The 12,533-nt window shown below is 40.1% G+C and overlaps 1 pseudogene; it reads left to right on the top strand.

Moving 5' to 3' along the window:
* The first annotated feature begins 1,311 nt into the window (after positions 1–1,311).
* Positions 1,312–6,476, top strand: LOC110562032 (AP-3 complex subunit sigma-1-like; annotated as a pseudogene).
* The last annotated feature ends 6,057 nt before the right edge of the window (positions 6,477–12,533 follow it).

Here is a 12,533-nt window from a genome sequence, read left to right as displayed (position 1 = left end):
ACACAGTTTGTTTCCAAAGTGAGTCACTTGGTAGCCAGGGCTTTGTCTGAGTAAGCATTAGAGCTGGGGAAGACGGAAGACCCGTTATGTTGTGTTGTGAAGACCTGGCAGGGCTGGTGCCAGACTGGATCAGACAACAGAGTATGTGCTTTCTGAGGGGAACAGATATTCAGACCAAGTGTTCTTTCACTGGATGAGTTATTTAAGTTTCCAGTTGTTTCTGATGTTTAAGTTTTTCAGGCCTCTTTATCTCTCAAAAAGAAAATTCTCTTAGAAACTTAAGTCATACTTGTGTGACTTTGACCAAGTCTCCTTCCTCTCTGGTCTTCATTATAATCATTTACTAAGTGATGACACTGGGCTAGTGTCTCTAAAGTCTATACTGATTTGGTGTTCCGACTTGAGGGTTCAGGGCTGGAGTTTCAGGCATGTTCTTCTGTGCCAAAGACAAAGGAAGCTCCATTCATTTCCTGGATTCTGACACATCATCCTGTAATTTCTGCCTGGCTCCCAGGCCACCTCATGCCAACGGGTGTTTTTCCATCCCGTCGATTCCCTCTCTCTGCTCTCTCTCTCAGACATAAAGAAAATGGTGCTGGCAATGGGGAGATCCAACAATATCAAATGTCTCAAGTGGACCAAAGGCCATTTGCTTCTCCCAGGCACCAGCTGACAGTTTAGAAGCCAGAGGGCTGGTCATGGTTTCGAACAAAACCGTTTGTTGCTTCCCATTTATGACTGGTTGTTGTGGTTACCAAACAGATGGACATGCATGGCATTTACTTTTCCTCTCATTCTCCCTCCTGTTTGCAACAACAAGGTGGAGCCACTGTGGGATTAGCTTAGCGATATGAGTCACTGGGTATAGGGCATGTTTCCATTTGTCAGCATTTTATTAGTAGTGTATGTCTAAGGCCCATGGATACCAGAGGCCTAGAGTCACCCCCTTTTTTCCTATAGATGGGCTCCATGTCTTAAGATTGACAAGGAAATGACTACATACCCTTTCTGTAATATAATACATGTTTATTGGTGTGGTGCCCAGACTTCTATACACCTGACCATCTACATAGGCTGATAGCATTAAACTTATTGGATAAGTTTCAGAATGGGGCAGGGTGAACAGAGAACTGACTTAGGAATGAGTTGAAGCTTGATTATCTACTATTATATAAACTTGGATCCTGGACTTGAGCCTGTTTAGGAGAATGCAGTGACTGTGGCAGGGGAGGAAAGAAAAGTTTACCTTGTTTTCCATTTTCCAGAACCAGCTGATTGGAAGGAAGTGTCTGGTGTTATATTCTGAGAAAGATGGAACAGCATTTGGACTCTGGAGAAGAAGATCATCTGGGGATAGAACAGCAATACAGGTGTGGAAGAATGCTGGATTTGATTAGCAGTGCCTGCCACGGTGGCCAGGTGGGAGTGACAGATGATGGATGGGTATCCAGCATTCTGCTAGATCTTTAACCCTCCATCCAACTCCACATATTTCATTGCTAGAAATTAAAAGATAGTAAACTTTAGATCTGTAACCATTTCAATTTTCTCAGTGAGACTCAACAACCAGGACACATAATTTCCAAATATAGTACATTCTAAGCAATGAAAATCTTTAGGACAATTGTTGCTTGCACCATACACATTACTTAGATCTGTTTAAAGGATATGTTAGCTATGAGGACACTAAGCAATCATGAAAGAGTCATTTTATTTATTTATTTACAATTTATTCACTTTGTATCCCAGCTATAGTCCCCTCCCTCAGCCTCTCCCAATCTTGTCCTCCCTCCCTCTTCTCCTCCCATGACTCTCCCTAAGTCCACTGATGGGGAAGTCCTCCTCCCCTTCCCTCTGACCCTAGCCTATCAGGTCTCATCAAGCCTGGCTTCACTGTTTTCCTCTGTGGCCTGATAAGTCTGCTTCCCCATCAGGGGGAGGTGACCAAAGAGCCAGCCACTGAGTTCATGTCAGAGACAGTGCCTGCTCTCTTTACTAGGGTAGTCACATGGAGACTAAGCTGCCATGGGCTATATCTGTGCAGGGGTTCTAGGTTATCTCCATGAATGGTCCTTGGTGAGAGTATCAGTCTTAGAAAAGACCCCTGGGCCCAGATTTTTGGTTCTGTTGCTCTCCTTGTGGAGCTCCTGTCCCCTTCAAGTCTTTCTATCCTCCCCCCTTAGAAAAATGCAAATAAATCCACATTTATCACAAATTCCAAGTGGATTAAAGACCTCAACATAAAACCAGACATATTAAATATATTAGAAGAAAAAGTGGGGAAGGAGACATTGGCACAGGAGACAACTTCCTGAACAGAACACCAAAAGCACAGGCTCTAAGATCAGCAATCAATAAATTGGACCTCATGAAACTGAAAAGCGTCTGTAAAGCCAAGGACACTTTGTTTTACAAAGGGGGCAGCCTTATCAGGCCACAGAGGAAGACAATGCAGACAGAACAAAATGACAAGCTACAGACTGGGAAAGAATCTTCACCAACCCTATATCAGACAGGGGGTTAATATCCAGAATATATAAAGAACTCAAGAATTTAAACAGCAACAAATCAAGTAATCCAATTAAAAAAAATGGGGTACAGAGCTAAACAGAGAATTCTCAATAGAGCAATATCAAATGGCAGAGAAACACTTAAATGCTCAATGTCCTTAGTCATTAGGGAAATGCAAATCAAAACAACCCTGAGATTTCACCTTACACCCATCAAAATGACTAAGATCAAACACTCAAATGACAGCACATGCTAGAGAGGATGTGGAAAAAGGGGAATCCTCTATTGCTGGTGGGAATGTAAACTTGTACAACCACTTTGGAAATCAATCTGGTGCTTTTTCAGACAATTAGGAATGGTGCTTCCTCAAGATCCAGCTATACCACTCCTAGGTATGCTCAAATATGCTCAAGTACACAACAAGTACATTTGCTCAGCCATGTTTGTAGCAGCTTCGTTCTTAAGAGTCACAATCTGGAAACAACCCAGATGTCCCTCAACTGAGGAATGGATACAGAAATTGTAGTACATTTACACAATGAAATACTACTCAGCAAGGAAATCATGAAATTTGCAGGCAAATGGTGGGAACTAGAAAAGATCATCCTGAGTGAGGTAACCCAGAAGCAGAAAGACACACATGGTTTATACTCACTTACAAGTGGATATTAGACATATAATATAGGATAAACATACTAAAATCTGTACACCTAAGGAAGCTAAGCAAGAAGTGGGACCATGGGTGAGATGCTCAATCCTCATTAAGAAAGGCAAATGGGATAGACATTGGAAGAGGGAGCAGGACAGGAGCCTACCACAGAGGGCCTTTGAAAGATTCTACCCAGCAGGGTATTAAAGCAAATGCTGAGACTAATAGCCAAACTTTGAGCAGAGTGCAGGGAAAGGGGCATTTTTCTAAAACTGCCAGGGAGGGCAGAATTTGGGTTGGGTGAACAGCATGTGCCATTTTAGAAAAATACACCTTCTATATACGCATTATTTTCATCCTATACACTGCGAAAACAAGACTTTCGCCTCTCTGGTCTCCCAACACTTTGCCGTATTTGGTGCACGTGTTTAAACATGGCTAAGAAATACAGCCAGCCATAAAGTGTAGGCAGTTCTTTGAGAAGTGGAGATGTTTGGATGCTGGGAGAGGGAGCTGCCTTGACAGAAAGAAATATGGGAGTGGTTGAAAAACATGAGCGCCAATAAACCAACCACATTTTTGGGCTGCTAGAAAGCTGATCTAATCTTCAGCTAAACTATGGAAGTATGGATAGTATAAAATCATTCTGCCATCCCAGCCCTCCAGGCCCACACTTAGAGAGTTGTATTCCTGTCTGAATATCATATTACCAGAATGTTGAGTTGTTTGGAAGCATACATAACTATGCAAGTCGGGGGCACTTGGGAGAAGAGAAATGGAGAGGCAAAGGTGCTGTGGGGTTCTATCACCTCTGTTGTCTCGGCTCAGCCCAGTTGCCTTCCTTTCACAGATGAGATTCCTGCATAGAGGCTGCATCCACAGAGGGCATAACTATGGCTAGGCAGTTCTCCCTACTCAGGTGACAGGTTCAGCTGTGTGGAGGATGGAGTTGAAGCAATGTTGTTCATCCATTCCAACCTGGACCATCACTCACCCACTGTGGGACAGTAGGACACAACCTCCTGTGGTTCTAGATTAGTTAATTTGTCTAGCTTTGTGACTACAGAGAGAAACATTTTTCTGCTCTGGTTTGAGCTTCTAAAAGTCCACAAAGAGTACAGTGCTTGCACTGGCTTGGGTCCCAAACTGCAAGGAGAAATTGAGGAATTGTTGCAAATCTTTGAATCTCATTTTCCATCTTGGCAAGGTAAGCCAAGTTCGGCATAATGAGGAAAAGCACACTATGAAGCAGTGGCCATTCACACTTAAGTCTGCATTATCTGTCCTGAGCCTCATTTAGTTCGAATCCCCGGGCAAGAGCCTTCTGTGGAGAAGATACTTCAGCAGCTGGAAGCATTCCAGCAAAGGCCATCTGTCAGCCTCTCTTTAGTCCTCTGTGGAGAGGTTTTCCATATTTGGATTGGATCAGGATTATGGAGGAGGTTTTAACTGATGCTAATTGCTGGGCTCGTTGTCAGACACCCATCCAGTAGGTATGTCCAATCTGGGGACTTCTCGGATCTGACTCTCCTGTGCTTGGAAACATCAGAATGAAGTCAGATATTTGCGTGGTGTTCCCCTGGTTGAATTATTTGTGTGGTTTGGAGTTCCAGTGTGGGGTTGGAGGAGAGACAAAAGAAGTTGCACTAACTTGTTCACCCTGTCATCTCTTTATCCAAGAAGTGGAATTCTGAGCCAGTGGAACAGAATTTAAAATCCGCTACACTAGATTTCTATACGATTTTCCAATTATAAAGACTCATTAATAACGCTGATTTTACAGGGGAGACAGAGCCTCACTCTTGTTTGTTGTTGTTGGCATTTGATGAAAAGAGGTTTATTGAGCGTGTCCTTTTTTCCCCTTCACATTGCAATTGTTTGAGAATTCCGTATGTGCACGCAATTGTTTTGATCAAGGCCACTCCCCCATTCCCTCCTGACCATTTCATCACCCACCTAGCCCAATATTTTCTCCTGCCAATGTCATGTGTTCTTTTAAAAAGACTAGTGAATTCACTTAGAACTGTCTATATGTGTGAGTTTCTATTTTTGTTATAAATGCTTCCTCTGGCCAGAATAAAGGGACATCTGCGGACGCAAGGATAAGAAGAAAACCACATGTGAGTTTCTTTGAAAATATTTTCAGTCAGGACATGTCTCCTATGATTCAGCAAAAGTGATTATTTTGGGAGCAACAAAAGATATATATTTTTAAAAAGTACAAACTTATGTGACACTGCCAGGGAAACTAAAATAGATTTTAGATCTATTAACATTTTTTTGTAATTTCTGTCTACCATTCTCAGTCTGCAGACATTTAACTTAGTTATAGTTCTCTGTTTATTTTCCCCTCTGAGCATTATTTAATATCCATGTCTTTTTGTGTCTCTACGGCGTTCGTAATTACGGCATTTGAAGCTATCTGTTGTATAGTTTTAACGTCTGCGACTGACTTTATTTCTCTGCTCTTAGGGATTTTCTACCATCTTGAACCATTACGGATGCTATTGTTCTGTGCCATTTGTCATCTGCCCTCACAGGTGCGTTTTCTGGTCCCAGAAAGCTCATGTCCCACGGGAGTTCCTCTCCCTTTATCTTTCAGCACGTGATTCAATAGCTTCCTTCTCTGGCTGGGCCACCTCTTTATTTTCACCAGAGCTGAGGAACTTCTGGTCACGATTACTAAGTGAGGCTTCTAGCGTTATCACAAAGAGTGTACCAGCATCTGTTGATCAGGACCATGAGTACTCTTGAATACGCAACAGCAAATCATCAGGGAGACTCCATTTGGTATCTAAGCGAGATGAGAATGTTTGTAATTTCCTAGAAGGAGGATCATTAATTGGAGGATCTGACAACAAACTAATATATAGACATTATGCTCACTATATTTTGTTTTCTGTGTGGATTCCTCAGAAAGTGAACTTGGCATTTTAGATCTAATTCAAGTATTTGTGGAAACATTAGACAAATGTTTTGAAAATGTCTGTGAACTGGATTTAATATTCCATCTAGACAAGGTTCACAATATTCTTGCAGAAATGGTGATGGGGGGAATGGTATTGGAGACCAACATGAATTAGATTGTCACACAAATTGATGCACAAAATAAACTGGAGAAATCTGAGGCTGGCTTAACGGGAGCTCCAGCCCATCTGTAAAGAATATGAATCTTCCTGAGATCCCAAGAAATATTAACATTGGTGACATCAGTATAAAAGTGCAAACCTGTCCTCTTTTAAATAAAATATTAAAAAGGCCACTCCCAGGTAAAATCCAGAGGGAAGTCATCTAAGTTTACCATGCAGTTGTTTACCAAAAAATAGAGGAGAGTTTTAACTTTACTCTTGGATTTAAGTCAAGGTACTGTATAGAAGCTGCATAAAATCAGTATGGAAGTTCAATGTTGCTTTTCTTGCTCAGTGATTTTAAAGAAATTGAGTAATTCCCATGTAATTTTTTTTTCTTTTCTAAATTGCATTCCTATGCCCACATAAAGGCATGCCTCTATATATTGGCTATTACCGTAATTAAAAAAGTGAGATGTTTCTTTAATTATGTACAACCCAAGATGTTGATGTTTTGTATGAATCACAAGCGCAGCATTCTCTAATTCCTTCTGCTGTTTGTCACAATTGTTATATAAAGAACCAGGTATGTATTGCATGAAAACATGACCTTTTCCTTAGATTAAATAAACTCCAAGGTAACTGGACTTCTAAAGTAAAAAAAGAAAAGAAATCAAAATATAACAATTATATAAATTTCTGGAAGACAGACATGTCTCATTTTTCCTTTTGTTCCCAATACAGTTTAGGTTCTGTCAAAGATCTATAGAGAATTACATTAAAAGTCTTTTTTTAAGATTTTTAATTTTGTTTATTATTGGTGGCTTTCCAGTTTTGGAGTATGAGGACAAACTCCTTGTCAGAGAATGATTTTCTTACAGAATAGATAGTATAGATAAATGTTAGTTCTTACATTTTAATGAGACTACTACATAATCAAACAAATTACTTACTATTTAATAATTTTTAATTATTGACACATGCCTCTTGTATGTGACATTACTTCACATGAATAGAGTTTATTTTGCTCGTATTCACTGCCTCTACTGCTTTCTTGTTTGAAAGCAGTATTTGATGAAAATTTGGAAAACATTTAACTGCAATAATAATGAGGAGGATAATTGTTTTAACATTTCCGCAGTTTCATCCTTGATTCATTAGTCAGTTTGCAACTACATGTTACTTTCTGGATGAGTTTTGGCCATTTACAGTTTTATGAAGTTCATTCATCTCACTGAATACCCAAGAATAACATTTTTGAGCAATAAAAGACAATTTTCAAAGTAATAAAGTATATGTTGTCAAAATGAATTTCAGTGCACAATAAAAAGCTACTCTTGCACTTCTACATAGCTTCATTCCCCAGAAGCAAGCAGTTCCAGCGTTTCATGAATCCTTTACTATCTAGTTCATCTTTTCTTCACCATCGTTGCTTTGTAATCTCCCTGTATTTTGCTTCTCTCCTCTCCTTTGTTCTCAGAAATCCAGACACTCTCAATTTGAGTGTAAAGAGTTCTGTGTTTTCTCCCCACAAACAAGAATTTGAAATCATGCATCCAAGTTTGCCTCCTCTTTTCTTCTTTGCATCCTTGTTGACTTATAACTTAAAAAGTCATTTCTGTGTAGTTAGTGAGTTCCAGGAAGGGAGAGAGATAAATCATGTTCATAACCTCTCATGATTAACCGATAATTTCAAAAATTATCTTTAAAAATTCTAAGAGTGAGTGAATCAATAAAAATACATCAATGAATGATGACAGACAAAATATTCTCAGTGTCTAAGGTACAAAATGTTTTGGAGCAAAAGCATTCCCTCTTACCATGGCCTATGGCCAACAGTTCTCTGCAACCAATGTCAACACTTTCTTGGCAGCTTCCTGCCATATATTATGCAAATTCTTGTGCTTATTATTTTGTAACTTTATGCACAGGGTTCTATGTTGTTTTTGCCTCATACTTATCAGTTTATCCTATAAATTTCTTACTCTTATGTGAAAAACTCTTTCTTCCCTTATTTCCTTTTATATAGTTAGTTAGTTAGTTAGTTAGTTAGTTAGTTAGTTAGTTTACATATTGTGATGTAAACATCTTGCACATGCCAGATAGGCAAGTGTTCTAACAGTAGTCTATGCCTCTAGCCCTTGACATTTTAGGACAGGTTTTCACTATGTAGCTCAGGGTATGCCTGCAGTCTCCATGTAATCCAGGCTAGCTTCTAACTCTTCTTTTGTTAACAGTTTCCACGTACCAAGATTGCAGAGCCTTTAAAACAAACCACTTCTGCTGACAACCTTGATTTTAGGCTTCTAGCTCCTATACTGTGACAAGGGTGCATTTTTGTTATTTTAGGTCACTTTATTTGTAGCGATTTGTTATGATAGCTTTATGAAATTATAAACTTTAATCCTGACATAGAAAGAGCTAGTAATGTAAGAGGAATGTGAAGAAGTAATGGAAAATCTATAGATATTAATAAGATCAACTATTTGACAAATGTTTACATTCTAAACATTTGAACTAATTCTTATGCCCATCTTTTAAAAGCCATGATAAATCAGATATATACTCATTAGAGCTTCGCTAGATTAGGATATTTATACTGAAGAATGGAACAGCAAGACTTAGAAACACTGTGTGTAGGGGAAGTTGAGGAAAGATGCAGAAGATTGGTTATGGGTACTTGAAAGGTTCAGGAGGCATGACATTGCAGTATTTCAGAACAAATAAATTCTTCACAGGTTGTTGTATGTTATTATCTTGTTCTTTAAAGAAAACTACTAAATAGCTGGGCACTGTAGTGCATGCCTGTAATCCCAGCACTCAGGGAGGCAAAAGCAGGTGGTAGTTTGAGGCCAGCCTGGTCTATAAAGGGGGTCCATGACAGCCAAGGATACACAGAGAAACCCTATTTTGAAAAACAGAAATAAATAAATAATACCGAACCAAGTGCAGAGACACAATGGGGAAGAACAAAGGGACAGTTTCTGTTCTTTGTGGCTTCTAGTATTGACCAAAGACATTATGAAAAGCGGTTGTTTTTATTCTATCTACATAAAATGGCATGTGGGACAGCATGAATGGGAATGTTGGAAGACCCATCTAACCTAGTTTTCATGGTGTGGTGGTTTGAATAGGAATGGTCCAATAGGCTCATATATTTGAATGGTTGGTCATTAGGGAGTGACATTACTTGAGAGGGATCAAGAGGCATAGCCTTGTTGGAGTAGTTGTTGCCTTGTGAGAGAAAGCATTTCTTTTATTCTTTTATTCTGCTGCCTGTGCATCCAAATGTAGAACTCTCATCTGCTTCTGCACCATGTCTGCCTGTGGGCTGCCACGCATCCTGCCATGATGGTGATGAACTAAACCTCTGAAGCCGTAAGCCAGCCCAATTAAAGGCTTTATTTTATAAGACTTGCCATGGCCATGGTGTCTCTTCACAGAGAGAGCATGTTCACTAAGACATATGGAAAACTGAATGTAGTAGCATATCACAAGAGCATAGCTTGTCTTAGATTATGCGCCTATTGACAGTAAAGGCTTATGTGCTTTGAATCTGAGAAATTCAAGTTGCAGAAGAGTTCAATAACTGCCACATTTTGCTAGAAATGTCAGGAGTATGCCTTTGATATTGATCCTGGCTCAGTGTTCTCTTCTAAACTATGCTGCCACCATGCCATCACACACAGCTACACAGTTGTAGCTATAGCTAAATTTGTGTACACATGACATATAAGTTACCTTAAAGCAAATTTCACAAAATATTAGCCCATCAACATTTTGAATCCCACTCATGTTTCCAGCACTTTTCCTGTACTGTCATAATGAATACGAGATTCTTCTTTCTTTTGGAAGAAGGTGTGTTGTGAATGAATAATTGAGGATTGGCTATTTTGTCCTAGCTTCCCAGTCTATAGGAAAGACTTCATGGATTCTGTCACCTTTGCTGAGAGGTTCTGTGCCACAGACTTTCCAGGAGGGCTTGAGTGGATATTCATGGTAAGAAAGTTATATTTAATGCCTGAACTCTCAACCCTGGGGACTCTCATGGTTCAGCTGCCAAAACGCCATCTGAGATGCCTTTCTGCATGCCACAGAGGCTTCTTTATGCTCAGAAGAGAGGGATGATTTTGCTGAGACTTGGCAGCCTCTATTCTGAGCTGGAGCCACTCAGGGAAAATCTGTGTTTGTGTGCTCAGGCAGGACACTTTCTTCAACGTGAGGTTCTTTTGCAAGCTGTGTGGAACAGGCCGTCACAGCAAGCTTCATTCTCTGAGTTTTGTTATTGGTTCTTCTTGGTAACCGCCAATTCCACATCAAACTGGTAGGACCCAGGGATGATAGTCAGTCACCATGAGCATCCAAAGGAAGTACATTATGCTCACTCCCAAAGCAGGAAAACAGTCACTAATGCATTACATTCACTGATCTTTTTTCAAAGAACATCATATGCTATAAACAGCATAGACAGGACAAAAACATGTCACCACGCTCACTGTTAGTTTGCTATTGAATGACATACTGTGGAAAAGGAGAAAGCAAACAAGTTTTGAAAGAAGTCAGACCCAGCTGTAAATTCTGACCTCAACACTGCTACCCTGACTATTTAAGAAAGATGATATCATATCTTGCCAGACTTTCATCCCCTTCTCTGTAAGATAAATATCTCCACAAAGGACTACAGAAGACAGGGACCCCAGAACTATACCTTGGCCTTGAAGACAGTCCAAAGTATGAATTTATCTTCTCACTTTCTTTTAAGTTTTCAAAAGCAAAAGTACTGGAAGATGGTTTGGGTAGCTTGGATCTCTGTAGAAATGGCTCTATAGTTTTGATTTGTGGGAATACATTTTTGAAATAGTAAGCCAGTTGTTTTTATTATAAGAAAATCTCTAATAGCTCCTGGAGTTTTTATACCCATAGTTTAGAAGTGCCTGAAAGCAGCATTACTGACTTCCAAGAAAATAATGTGAGACAGGGAAAGAGTTCTCAAATTTGGGCTTTCATGTAAGAAGCCGTAGAAGGGAAACCACAGTATCACGAGTTAAGAAAGGAGGAGGATATGAATGAAAGACTTCTCACAAGACGTGGGGGGTGGGGCTGGGGAGGCCATCGAAAACACAGAGTGGAAGTAGGGTCACATGGAAACGTGAAGGCTTAGTGAGACTGAAGAGTGAAGGCAGCATGGGGAGCTTCTATACACTGTACCTGGTGAAGCCCAGCCAATGTTGTCAGTGTGGCAGGGCAGCCGAAGAGAAACCATACTTGATGAGGTGACAGGGAGTGTTGGAGTAAGCATGGGGAACCTTGATCTTTCTTAGCATACTGAGAGTCCCCAAGGCCCGAAACAAAGATGGGAAAGAATAGAAATATTTTATGCCCAGAGGGAAGAAAGTCAGGTTAAGAAGGTTCTAGATGGTCATGCTCAAAGTCCATAGTGGAGAGATGTAGGTGGTAGGGCATCATGCTTGTCAACACAAATGTGTTAAGAAGGTAGAGGTGGGCCAAGGAGGGATCAAATCTGTCTAGACCAATGTCAAGGAGGTTCGAAAGCACAATCCATACCAATTGATATAACTAACTCCTCATTCCAATGGCATTGATTGTGTTTCCTTCTGCCCCAGCTTCCAAGGCAGAAAATGCATGGAGCAGGACAACAAAGTCCTCATGTAGATCTTAGATTACATATTGTTCAAAGTTATGCCTTAGAGGAGGAGGGGAGCTGAGGTGATAAACCCCAATTAACTGGATATCAGAAGTTACACTTCTTTTACCTTTCTGCCTGCGTGACTGAACGAGTGTAAATTTATACATGCTCCGAACATAAGCCTTTACCTCTCAAGCTTTTCAATAGAAAGGGTCTTGTAATCCTTGGTATAGCATGTCCTGCCATGTGTCGTGAGCATTTGCTGGGTGCCTATCTGCCTTACTAACGTGAAGAAACCGAAGGCAAGTGTTCAGAGTCGTTGGCTTTCCACATCTTTGCTAGCGCTTGGCACATGACAGATGCTCAATAAATATTTATAGCATTATTTAATGGCTGTGCCTTTTTAAAAATAACTGGCAAGAATCTTTTGCATAAACAAACCATACACAGCTACATCTATGAACAAATACATAAAAGAGAAAAGGCAGCGTACAAATTGAACCAGCGGTCCATATTAGGAAGGCTGAGTTTAACAGGGCAAATTGACCATTTTGTTTGTGAAGCCCACGGATTCCTAGAAATCATACGGCCTGGCCAATTTCCTAGAAATCATAGCGTTCTTTATAGAACAGGGCTGCATAGTGCTGTGTTAAATTTA

This window comes from Meriones unguiculatus, chromosome 2 (assembly GCF_030254825.1).
Source record: "Meriones unguiculatus strain TT.TT164.6M chromosome 2, Bangor_MerUng_6.1, whole genome shotgun sequence".
NCBI lineage: Eukaryota > Metazoa > Chordata > Mammalia > Rodentia > Muridae > Meriones > Meriones unguiculatus.
Note: the sequence above shows the minus strand (reverse complement) of the source record. Positions and strands in the feature narration are given on the sequence as shown.